Consider the following 12,296-nt stretch of genomic DNA (forward strand, 5'->3'; position numbering starts at 1 on the left):
TATAAACTCATCATAGTTATTCAGGGCAATAAATTAACTTCTTAAATTGACATGGATTGAATGCTATATACCCTGATGTGTATGTAACCTGTGTCCTTGCATTTACATAAACTGGGTTCAAACTCTACTCAAAAGGTAATTTTCTTTTTGGCTCCTTATTGCCTCACTAGGAATTAATTCTGGGAAATTCCCAATATATCTTATGTATGGTTTTTCTAATCTTCATATAAGTGAGTAAAAGGGTCTTAGCTTTTGTAAAACTACTCAAAGTAACTTGCAAATTGGACAGAATAGCATTTATTTAATCCCATAGAATGTAGAATATATAGTGATACAGACAAAAGAGTGGTTGCCATAAACTGTGACCGTGAAAATATGGGTTTAAGACTTTGAATTGCCAAAACTGCAAAGATAAATTTTTAATGTCTTGATTTTGCATTAAAAATAAAATGGTCGCCATGGGAAAAATTCCCAAATATGAAATACCCAAGTCAGCTGGGTTTTATGGAGATTTTAATTAATACAAATTAAGGAATTAAGGAAAGGGAGAGAGAGAGAGTAAGAGGAAATAGGGCCTAGGCCAATGACCTAGGCCTTTCTCTTTAAGAGAGAAAACGAAGTCAGTCTTTAAACACTCACCACAAGATTTTGTCCCAGGCAAAACTCTAATGTTCATAGAGACCCTCCAGTTCAGCTCCTGAGCTCAACTAACTTCAGCCACTGAGAGACCTCCAATTCAGCTTCCTCAGCTGAACTAAGTCCAGAGGCCTCTGACCTCCTTTTAAAGAGAATTTTCTCCCATGTCACCTCCCCTAAATTTTCACATCTATCAATCACAGTAGACATTTCCAAAGGACTGACCATTCTTAATTCACATCTTGTTATCACCTTCTCTGGGTAGACTAAAACTTCTGAGTATTTCACACCTCTTTGCTAAGGTTGTCCCTTGCAAGTTGCCTGACCTTTTAGTGATTAATTTGACCTTCATAGGTACTTAGCACCCTTTTGTATTAGATCTAAAAATAGACATAGCTTAAGGGCTTTTGGCCTCACTATAAGTATGAATTAAGTACTTTTCATTGTTCAGTAAGGAGTTTTACAACTTTATCTTCCCCTAAGGTATGCCTAAGTATGGGTGGAGTAATTTTAAAGTTCCCAATACATTCCTGATCAAGTACCTCCATTGTTTAAATGGGGAATAACCTTAACCAAATGTTCTAAGGCAGAGTCTGAGAAGTTTTAAGATTCACAATAGAAAGTATGAAGGGCTCACTGGAGCCCATAAACAGATACAGAAAGCACACAAAGCTCTCAAAATTACCCTAAACCAATGAACACAACTCTTCCTTTTTACTGGATCACGTTTTACAGTAGGATCCTAAAGTTCTGCCAATTCAACAATGCCTAATGACTTAACCTCCCTAAGAAAGAGAACTTGAAGTTGCCAGGAAATAATTACCACTTGACATTCCACCCAATCTTTATCTTTCCCACAGGGTCCTATATTTGGCCTCAAATTGAGACAGGCCAGTCTGTCATTTGGACTCCTCCCAGAAAGTAAAGACTGCACCTGTGGGATAAACAACCTTCTTATATATCTGGACCTTCCAAAACTGAGAGGTATCAAGGCCCAGATCCCTTTTTTCCTATGATAATGGCTTTGGTCTCTTAGTCATTTTGTAGCTCTTGGTATGGGTGGGGAAGGTGATGTGGGCAATGTTTTTCTTTTTCCAAGAGGAATGTTGTTAAAGACTTCCCTTATCTCTAGAAAAGAAGTCCTTAACCCTGAGCCCAAGATTTAAAAAAAAAAATATTCAATAACTATTATCCAACCAGGTTCTGATTTCTCAAATTAGGAGGCACGCCAGATAATGTAAAAGCAAGAGGTACTGATTTATTGAAAGCTCGAGCTTGGGTCCCACAGCCTCCAAGGCAGATGGAATCCTAAACGAAGGGGAAAAGAGGATTTATATAGGGTAGGTTTGAGTTGCAAAACAGGATGTCAGGATATCTTATCAGAATATTGGGTAAGGTTAGGTCATGGATCAAGAGTCTTTGTGGGGGATGAGTCCTTCCATTGTTCAGGCCTTTCACTATATTTCAGTATAGTTTTCTTTTTCATCTCATGTATTTTATTTTATGAATTTAAAATGTGATTCTGAGAAGAGATCTATAGACTACACCAGATTTCCAAAGGGGTCTAAGATACAAAAAAAGTTTAAGAATCCCTAGTCTAGAAGACCAGATATCCAAACTCTTGAACTTAGGGTTACTCAAGGCAATTTCCAAGGCTGTCATTGTTTTAAAAATCTTCCTTTTCTAGAGCAAAGGCTACATTCTGAGATAATGTTGCCTAAGGAATCAAGACCCTCTGCTCTTCTAAATTAAGGAGAGTGAGATTCAGGAATGTTTTCCATTAATTCTCTTTGCCCATGGGACTTATTCTGTGTAGCTCCCAAGTGCTTCTCCAAGATACTCAACTACTGCCCTTTAGATTGCTACAATCTCTTGGCCTGGGGAACTCTATTCCCAGGAAGTCTATCACTTGGAAGGATGAGCAAATAGGTTCTCTTGTGCTTCTGCCCCAAAGCAGTCATTAACAGCTTCTGGGTAAAGGAAGTCTGTGCATAAACACACTGCTGTTAATTGTAATTTGGAACCTCTTTTCAATTCAGTTTATTGTTTGATTTACCATATTTTATTAGAGTAGCATTGAATTCCCTAATTTTTTTTTCAAAAGAGCTAGACTTTCACAAGACCAATAGCTAAATTATTTGCAGAGAGGGGTGGAGGGGTGGGGTTTGAGGGTTATATCTATGTATGTTTTATTTTATTATGTATTATTATTTGGCATAAGTGTACACGCATCTGTGAGTATCTACACAAATTGATGTGATCTCATTCAATGGCACTTTAATTTATTGTAACTTTCTTGTTTATTTCTCCCAATGTTCTGTCATCTGAACCCAATGATCATTGTTGGAACATGAAATCATTTAACAGCTTTCTGAGCCAACTACATATTATATTTGGGTCTATTCTTTTAATTCAAATATTTGAACATCTACTGATACCAGATATATTTTCTGGTAGATGGTACATTTTGGAATTCTATAATAAAATTTGCAATCCTTTTACTTTCTATCAGACAATTCAACTGATTTATATACAAAGTTGTAACTGTTATCATTGAAATCACAGGCTATATGTCATACAGTGCTTAGAATATAGATGGGCATGTTTAGTATCATTATATTCCCCTAAATGGGAAGCATACTTCTAAAGGTGAGTTGGCAAATACAAAATATCAATAGTTGCTCATATTTAAATAATACTTTAGGATTGTTGTTGTTCAGTTAATTCAATCATGTTCAAATCTTTGTGACCTTATTAGAGGTTTTACTGGCATAGATTCTGGGGTTTGCCATTTCCTTCTCCAATTCATTTTATGGAAGAGGAAACTGAGGCAAACGTGATTAAGTGATTGAGTGATTTACCTAGGTCACCTGGCTAGTAAATATCTGAGGCTGGATTTTAAATCAGATCTTCCTGACACCAGGTCCAGTACACCATCCACTGTACCACCTAGCTCCATGATGGCGAACCTATGACACGTGTGTCAGCACTGGCACGCTTAGCCATTTTCAATGACATGTGGCCACATGTGGTCGCAAACAGAGAAGTATGGGGCCACATGCCAAGAAGGACGTTTCATCCTCAGCTCCTGCATGGCCAGGTGCTGGCCAGTAGCTGAGGATAAAACATTTGCTGTAGTGTAGTGTAGACACTCTGTGCCAGAGGTATGTGGCCAAAACAACAGAACTCCAGCACAGATCGTCTAGTTCTGGGACTTCTGGTTAGGACACTAGGGGATCTTTGACCTCACTTCTGGCCAGTAGAATGCTGTGGGGGACGCATCTCTGGGGGCCCTGTGAATACCATTACCAGCAACCACATAACCACAGCAACCATCATACAATCTACTGTTCTGGGGTGTCATGGATTTCTACTTGACAGTCAGTATTGAGATAAGTGAGGGGGAGGCTGGGAGAGGTGAGGGCCTGTGGTATGGGTGCTTTTTTCCACCATTAGAAAGAGGGGCAGCTATCTTACTTTACATAAGGAACACCATCTTGCAGCATAGTGCAGACTCCACCCCTATTTCTGCTTATTAACCCTGCCCTTTCCTAAAAGACAGTTACATGTGCCATCTTGTGGTCAGTTAGGCTAGTTAACCCCTAATTGCCTGCAGGGCTAACAGGCTACCTATAATTCTATCTTCTGTCACTGCCCCTTTGATGGAGAACCCAAAAAATACAAAACCAAGGTGAAGTAAAGGAAGTGGTAATAGCAGTAGCCGACCCTTTCGAGAGACATGGATGGAAATGTATGGCATTATAGAAAAAAATGGCAGATCATTTTGTGTTCTATGTACTGAAATGGTAGCAAGCAGATCGTGGAATATAAATAGACATTTTGAAATGAATCATTCTCATCTCTTGAAAAAATATTTCCAGGCAGCTACACCTTTATAAGAGCCAATTTAATTCCATCCTTAAATTTGCAAAAAGCTCTACGAATTTAACATCTGCAAGTTTGAGTATTGCTCCCTCCATAGCTCAGCATAAAAAAGCACTCAGTGAGGGAGAATTTATTAAAGAAACTCTCCTAAGATGTGCACCAGTTCTATTTCACGATATGCAGAATAAAGATGCAATTATTAAGAGAATATCTGAATTACCACTCAGTAGAAATATAAAAGACCAAATAATGAGACTGAACACAAATGTACAACATCAATTAAAGAGAGACATAAGTAATTGTAAATATTTTTTTATCTCTCTTGATGAAACTACTGATGTCACATCACATGCTCAGTTGGCCAATATTGGTCAATATTCTGATGGTCTCATGATGAGAGAAGAGTTGATAAAGTTAGTATCAGTGATAAAGTTAGATCGAGTACATCAGGAAGCGAATATGTAAGCTTGTTATACAAACATTCTGTGACCTAAGCATTGATATCACTAAAGTTGTGCCAGTAATGACAGATGGGGCATCAAACATGGTGGGGAAAAAAGTCGGATTTGTCAAATTGTTTATGGAAGCTATTGGACATCCAATTGTGCCTTTTCATTGTGTTATCCATCAATTTAAATGATTTAATGTCAGTTGTTACAAAAATAGTTATTTTAATAGCTGCTTGCCCCCTTCACAAGTGAGAATTTTCTGCACTTTTACTGAAGGTTGATTCCACCCACAGTGGACTGCTGATGTACAATAATGTAAGATAGCTGAGTCAAGGCAGAGTTCTTGAGTGCTTTGTGGAGTGCTCTGAATAAATTAAGGTATTTCTTAAGGATAAGGATCCGGGAAACTTTCCTCAGCCCAATGATGATAAATGGGTCAACACCTTGATGTTTTTTACAGACCTCTCTGTTCATATTAACGAATTGAACTTGAAGTTACAAAGTTTTGGCAAAAATATTGACGTTATATTTGGATACATAAAAGCTTTTGAAAGTAAACAAAATTTTCAAGTGATATGTAGAAACTAAAACTTTTTTTTCCTTGAGTAACAAAGTATTCCTTGAGTATTTTCCTTGAGTAACAAAGTATTTTGAGAAGGCCAGTGCAGTTTTACAAAATGAAATGGAACCCTTGCATATAAAGTACCAGCATGTTTTAGACTCATTACTTCACCAGTTCAGTGATAGATTTAATCAATTTAGAAGTCTAGAACAGACCATGAAAATAATTAAGCTATAATTTGATGTCTCAGCTTGATTCTGCAGGAGCTAGGTAGTTATATAAATGGTGGTAAGAAGTTAAGCCAAAAATTCTCTTATCATAGTTAATAGTGAAACAGTACAGGAGGTAAAAGCATTCAGTTCTAGGAAGAATATACAAGAAATGTTAAGAATGGAGAGGGGGAAAAAAACAAGGATCCCAGGGAAGAACTACCATCTTTTACAGTAAGATGTGTTTGTGGCAAGTGCTCTAGTCATAGACTGTGATGTTGGTATATAACAGGACTTGGGATGAACTTTATTGGAACTGAAGGGTACATTTCACACTGATGGATTAGTAGGTGGTACCAAGTGGATGGGCACCTGACTGTAGTTCGCATTGTTTTATTTGTTAAATGGAGAACTGTTAGGTATGTTCTCAACGTATATAGTATTAGATCATGCTTTTCTCTTTAGCATTATCAATATGTGGAAGAATAAGGGGAACATTAGACTAATTAAATCTAGTTTCAGTTCAAATCTTAGCTATGTTATTTAAGAATTATAGATGGTCATTCCCCAACTCCTAAAGACCCAAAGTGGTGTGGGAGGTGAAAATGCCACTGAATTTTCAGAGTTCTGATATTTCTTGGAAAGTCTGTAAGTGAATGTCTCTATCACTACTGGTAGATAGAGGAAGATACCAAGTCTTGGACAAAATTCCTTTGAAATCTTTTAGAAACCATAATAATAACTGCATTTTTACAAAGAAATTTCCAATTCATCCTAAATTTAGCCAACTATTAAAATATATCTTCAAAAAAAAGTCTAAATTTACATTAGTCTGTATTTGCAAAAGTTCTTTGAGTTCAGAAATTCTGAAAGAAACTAACAATATCTTCTAATTATTTTTTATTATAATCATCTCCCCTTTACTTGGGCAACTGGATGATGAGTGGATACAGTGCTGAGCTTGGAGTCAGGAAGATTAACTCACATTCCAGAGTTCAAATCTCACCTCAGACACTTACAAGCTGTGCAATTCTGGGCAAATCACTTAGTCTTGTTGGCTTCAGTTCCTCATCTCTAAAATAAGCTGAAGAAGGAAATGGCAAACTGCTGTGGATGGTCCAGCCTCCCACATGGGACAGGTGTCATGGAGGTGGGCCTGCCTCAGTGGATAATGAATGGGAAGCAATTATCATTTCAACCTGCAGCTCAGGCTTCACAGAGAAACTGCTCCGCTTCAGGTGTCACAGTAACTGCTCTGCCCTCACCCAGGCTTGGCTTTTTTTAATACCCTCTGGTTACACATGTACTTTGGCACACAATTCATTTTCAACATACAGGTTTCTATAGATTCTAACAACAAACACGAAGCTTAAGGAGATAATCAACAAAACACTGCTGCTAAGTGCGGGGTCAGAGGGTAGAATTAAGCTGGTCCAGTTTTAGGTATTTTTTAATATCAGGCTTTCAACTTTCATTTTTCTAATGTTTCACTAAGGTATGTATTTCCTGGGCTTTAGTTAGCACAACAAATCAGCGAAGCATAGTGTACCAGCCTCTCCCTGAAGGGCAATTAATATACTAGCTCAGGAGATCATGTTCCTAACCTGTACATGGGTGTAGGCAATTCTGAGCACAGATTTGCCAGAAGTTTTATGGCTAGAAAAAGAGGGTCATATCTAAGTGGGTACATAAGAATCTTTAGGTTTAATTTTGTAAGTGGGATCTCCTGGTGATATTCTGGGGGGAGTAGAGTGGGACATCTGTATTAACTCTGCAAGCATGTTCCAATAATAAGGGATGTTAGGGGGAAGCTGGGTGGTTCAGTGGATTGAGAGCCAGGCCTAGAGACAGGAGGTCCTAGGTTCAAATCTGGCTTCAGGCACATCCTAGCTGTATGACCCTGGGCAAGTCACTTGACCCCCATTGTCTAGCCCTTACCACTCTTCTGCCTTGGAACCAATACACAGTATTAATTCCAAGACAGACGGTAAGGGTTTTAAAATAATAATAATAATAATAATAATAATAAGGGATGTTAGTGAGAGAAGTCACACAAGGGGGGGGGGGGGTCTGAATGAATGTTTCCATTCTTCCTGGGAGCCGCTTTGCAACCTCTGGTGTCCACATGTGACTATGTCAAACAGCATGGCTTCGATGGCTCCCAGCAGCAAACCACTCCAATATCTTTGTCAAGAAAACTCTAAATGGGGTCCCAGAGATTCAGGACTGACTGAAAAGAAGGAACAACAACCTCTTTACTTATGGTGTACATTAAAAGGGAGATGGGGTAAAGGTGTCCTGAAATCAGTTCTTAGGGTCCTTGGAATTGGTTTATGGACAAAAGCTCACCAGTTACATTTTTTAATGGACTCCATACTTCACATTAGCATCCTTGAGCATGGAAGATTACTTTAATTTTCATATATATATTCAACAATAATTATGATATGGTCAATTTACAAGAAAAATTATTTTACCATATGATTCCATCACCAGGAAATTAAAGATAGATATAATATAAGACATTTACTACAGAAGGGAAATGGAACATTGTTTCATAGCAATGCCAGGTAGGTCTAGGTCTAACAATTGCAGAAAAACCTCTCACAAAGCAAGTTAAAACAAGATTTCCTCAACCTCATTTGATCGTAAGTAAAGTTTAGAAAGTTATAACCTAATCTGATAACTAATAATTAAAAACTAATTAAAATTAAATAATTAAATAAATTAAATAAATAGCCAACAATTAATGGTTGGCAATCAATAATTTGTAACCCAAATAAGTAATTGCTAATCAAGAGCTGATGGCTTATAATCATGTTAATACCTAATGGCAGAAAGTCAGTAATTCTCCTTTTGACTTATATGAAATTTTATTTCCCATCTTAGCAAATAAGAGATTATCTACTTGGGCAATCAATCTTTTCATGTGTATTTGATATTATAAATATCATAAAGGCTAATAGGATACAGTGGATGCTTTATTGCCAACCTCAGCATAAATCTTATCTCAATCCTTCAGTGTTTATCTTCAATAATTACTGTATAAATATTACTCATGTGCCAAAATATACAAAACATGGCTTTTTAAATGTACAATAGAGAAATCACACATCTCAACAAGAATCATATTGTTCACATCACTATTTTTCATTAGGTTTTAAAGGGCTGATAGATTTTTCCATATAAAGAGAGACTTTATGCGTCAAAGCATTTGATCTAAAAACATCTTTCTAATGATCATATTTTAGTGGATCAAAAAAAATGTTAATCCTAAAGTTATTCCTGATATTCAATTTTAAGCTGATAGTTGTTTCCCAATGAAATTGTTTTAAAACTTTTCCCAGAGATAGCTTCTGTAGCTTAAGTTCTACTATAACATAAACAACTTAAGAAAAGACCTCTGCTTTGTCTAGATAAGGGCTGAGGATTCTCTGCCATCTTTGGTTCAAATTAATGATATAGCCTTTTAGGTAACAGGGAACATAATGTTAATAATAGGTATTGCTACAATATCTTAAGAGTCATGGATACTTAGAATAGTTGTTATTTGAAGAAGCAAGTTCTAAAGACAAATATTTTATCTTTTTAAAAGTGGGGGCACTTTTCCCTTTAATAATTTGATTATAAATTCAAAGGGCTTTATAATTGTTTTTATCTAAATGGGACCTTTTCTTTGATCTCTTTGGGCTACAGACATTAGTAATATCATTGGATCAAAGGGTTGGGTAAACATAGTTTAATAACTTTTGGGTCCCAATTCTAAAACGCTTCCCAGAATGATTGGATCAATTCATAGCTCCACCAACAGTACATTACTGTAAATGTTTTTCTCCAGCCTCTCCAGCATTTTTTTTTCATTTTCATTAATGTTAACTATATGATGGATCTGAAGTGGTGCCTCAGAGTTCTTTTAATTTGTAATCCTCTAATTATTACTGATGGAGTTTAGAACATTTCAGTGTTTTACTCAATGTCAGTGTTTTTAATTCTCCTATTATTGCCTCATATAAGAATTTCATTTTCAAATATTCGTATGGGCTTAGATAGACTTAATATTAAGACTTGTAGTTAAAACATTATACATCTTTATTTCAAAGAAAATATTCAGTTCATTGTTTCAGCAAAATATGGGGGTGGGGAATGAAAGGGATTAACTTACTTCTTAAACATAGCTAAATAATTGGAGGTTATTGCTTTCTTTAAAAAAATTTTTAAATGAAATGAAAAACAGCATTATTCTATACTGAACAAAAAACTTTCTTCTTCCCAGGGGAAATACAATAAATAAATAAATAAATAAATAAATATTTATTTCATATATAAGGTAAACAGAGAAACTTTTATTCTATGGTTTGTACCTCTGTAAGAGCAACATGTCAGAAAAAGAATGTCAGGTTAAGTACAAAATTTCATCCTCTTTTTTTCTTTATCCAACTTAATAATCCATGGTAAAATCATCATTAAATTCAATACACATAAAAACCTTTATATATTGTACAGATTTTGTGAACCTTATTCCAACATAGTATAATGCCTAATTAGTTCATAGTAGTCACTTAATAAATGTTTATTGATTGATTGACAATTTTAATTTGCTTAGGGATATTTCTTCTTCATGGTAGGGGTCTCATCTATGCAATAAGTCTTGCTTCCTTTTCATTTTTCAATGTAATAATATCACAGAAGAGGGAAAAAAAGACAGACTCCCTCCTCTAGTCTTTGTTTTGTAACCATTCTCACCTTGAGGTACCAAGTTTAGAATGAAAAAAGGAGATTAAAATCTGTTCAAATTGATTTTTTATAATCCAGATATTTTTAAAAATCTAGATATTGCCAAAAATATTTCATTTCTAAGAATTCACAGCAACTAATTTGTTTACATGGTAATAGGAAATTTGTCTAAGGATATGATAGGTATTGCTGCCAATCATACTTATGAATATGCAGAAACATGTAAAAAAGTTTATAATATGCTTATAGCATAAACTGTTATATAAAAACAAATAGAGCTTGAGCAACTATTTAGCAACCTTATATAGAATTTAGGTACATAGGCAGGACCACCCAATAATGAAAAAATTTTTAAGTTTATTTAATTAATTAATTTTGAATATTTTTCCATGATTACATGATTCACATTCTTTCTTCTCCCCTTCTCTACTCCCCCCCCCCCTCATAGCCAAGGAGCAATTCTACTGGGTTTTACATGTGTCATTGATCAAGACCTATTTCCGTATTATTACTATTTGCACTAGAGTGATTCTTTAGAGTCTACATGCCCAATCACATCCCCATCGAACTATGTAACCAAGTAGTTGTTTTTCTTCTATTTCTACTCCCACAGTTCTTTCTCTGGATGTGGATAGCATTCTTTCTTATAAGTCCCTCAGAATTGTCCTGGATCATTGCAGTAGAGAAGTCTATTATACTCAATTGGGTCACCATGTATCTGTCTCTGTGTATAATGTTCTGGTTCTGCTTCTTTCACTCTGCATCAATTCCTGGAGGTCATTCCAATTCACATGGAATTCCTCCAGTTCATTATTTCTTTTAGCACAATAATATTCCATCATCAACATATGCCACAATTTGTTCAGCCATTCCCCAACTGAAGGGCAGCCTCTCATTTTCCAATATGAAAATTTTAAAAAGACAGACAGATAAGAGAAAGATTTATATATCAAAGAAAAATGGTAGAAGAGGAAGATTTTTTATTGACAAATAATATTGTTAAATAATAAACTAGTCAGTATATAGTTGTAATTTGCAGTCTAATCATTAACCTAGGAGTCATAGCTAATTTACCTGACATGGCTCTTAAGTAAATAGAGGTAATAAAACTGAGCCAGAAATTCTCTTATCACTAACCAGTTAATCATCTGTACAAGGGAAAACAACAACAACAAAAATAATCAGTGCCAGGGTTTGATGTCTGAGCTTTATTTTGCAAATCCTAGTTAGCTATATGAGTGCCTATTTCAAACAAATATCAGTAATAAAGCTAAGTCAGAAAAATTCTCTCATGAAAATGGGTAAGACATATAAGGAGCTGGCGGCCTATTATGGAGAGGTTTCCCTCCCTATTTCAGGTAGGAGAGCTCTGCTAAGAACAAAACCCCAGAAAAATATGAGGAAGGTGAGGAAATTATAATATAACCATTTATTCCAAAGAGTCTGCAACAACTTTCAACAGTTCACTGTCTCAAGGGGACAGATAAATAAAAGTTAAACAGATCAACTCTCCCATAAATTAATGGAGGCAATAAGACAGATTCTCTTGTGACTTCCTAAACTTGCTTACACAAAAGAGAAAAGAACTAAAATCAATTGGATTTAGAATAGAAACAGAATGACAAGAATCAAGGTTTTTTTTAACTAAGCTCAAAAACAGAAGGGGAAGTCTTGGGACGATGAGAAGTCCAATGGACAGCAATCTTCTCTAGTCCCTAGGAAGATATAAAGATCAAATGAAATAATATTTACAAAAAGCACTTAGTACAGTGCCTGTGGTTCTGAGTAGCAGCTATATAAATACATTCCTTTCTCTTCTTC

The sequence above is a fragment of the Monodelphis domestica genome, chromosome 8 (genome assembly GCF_027887165.1).
Source record: "Monodelphis domestica isolate mMonDom1 chromosome 8, mMonDom1.pri, whole genome shotgun sequence".
Classification (NCBI taxonomy): domain Eukaryota; kingdom Metazoa; phylum Chordata; class Mammalia; order Didelphimorphia; family Didelphidae; genus Monodelphis; species Monodelphis domestica.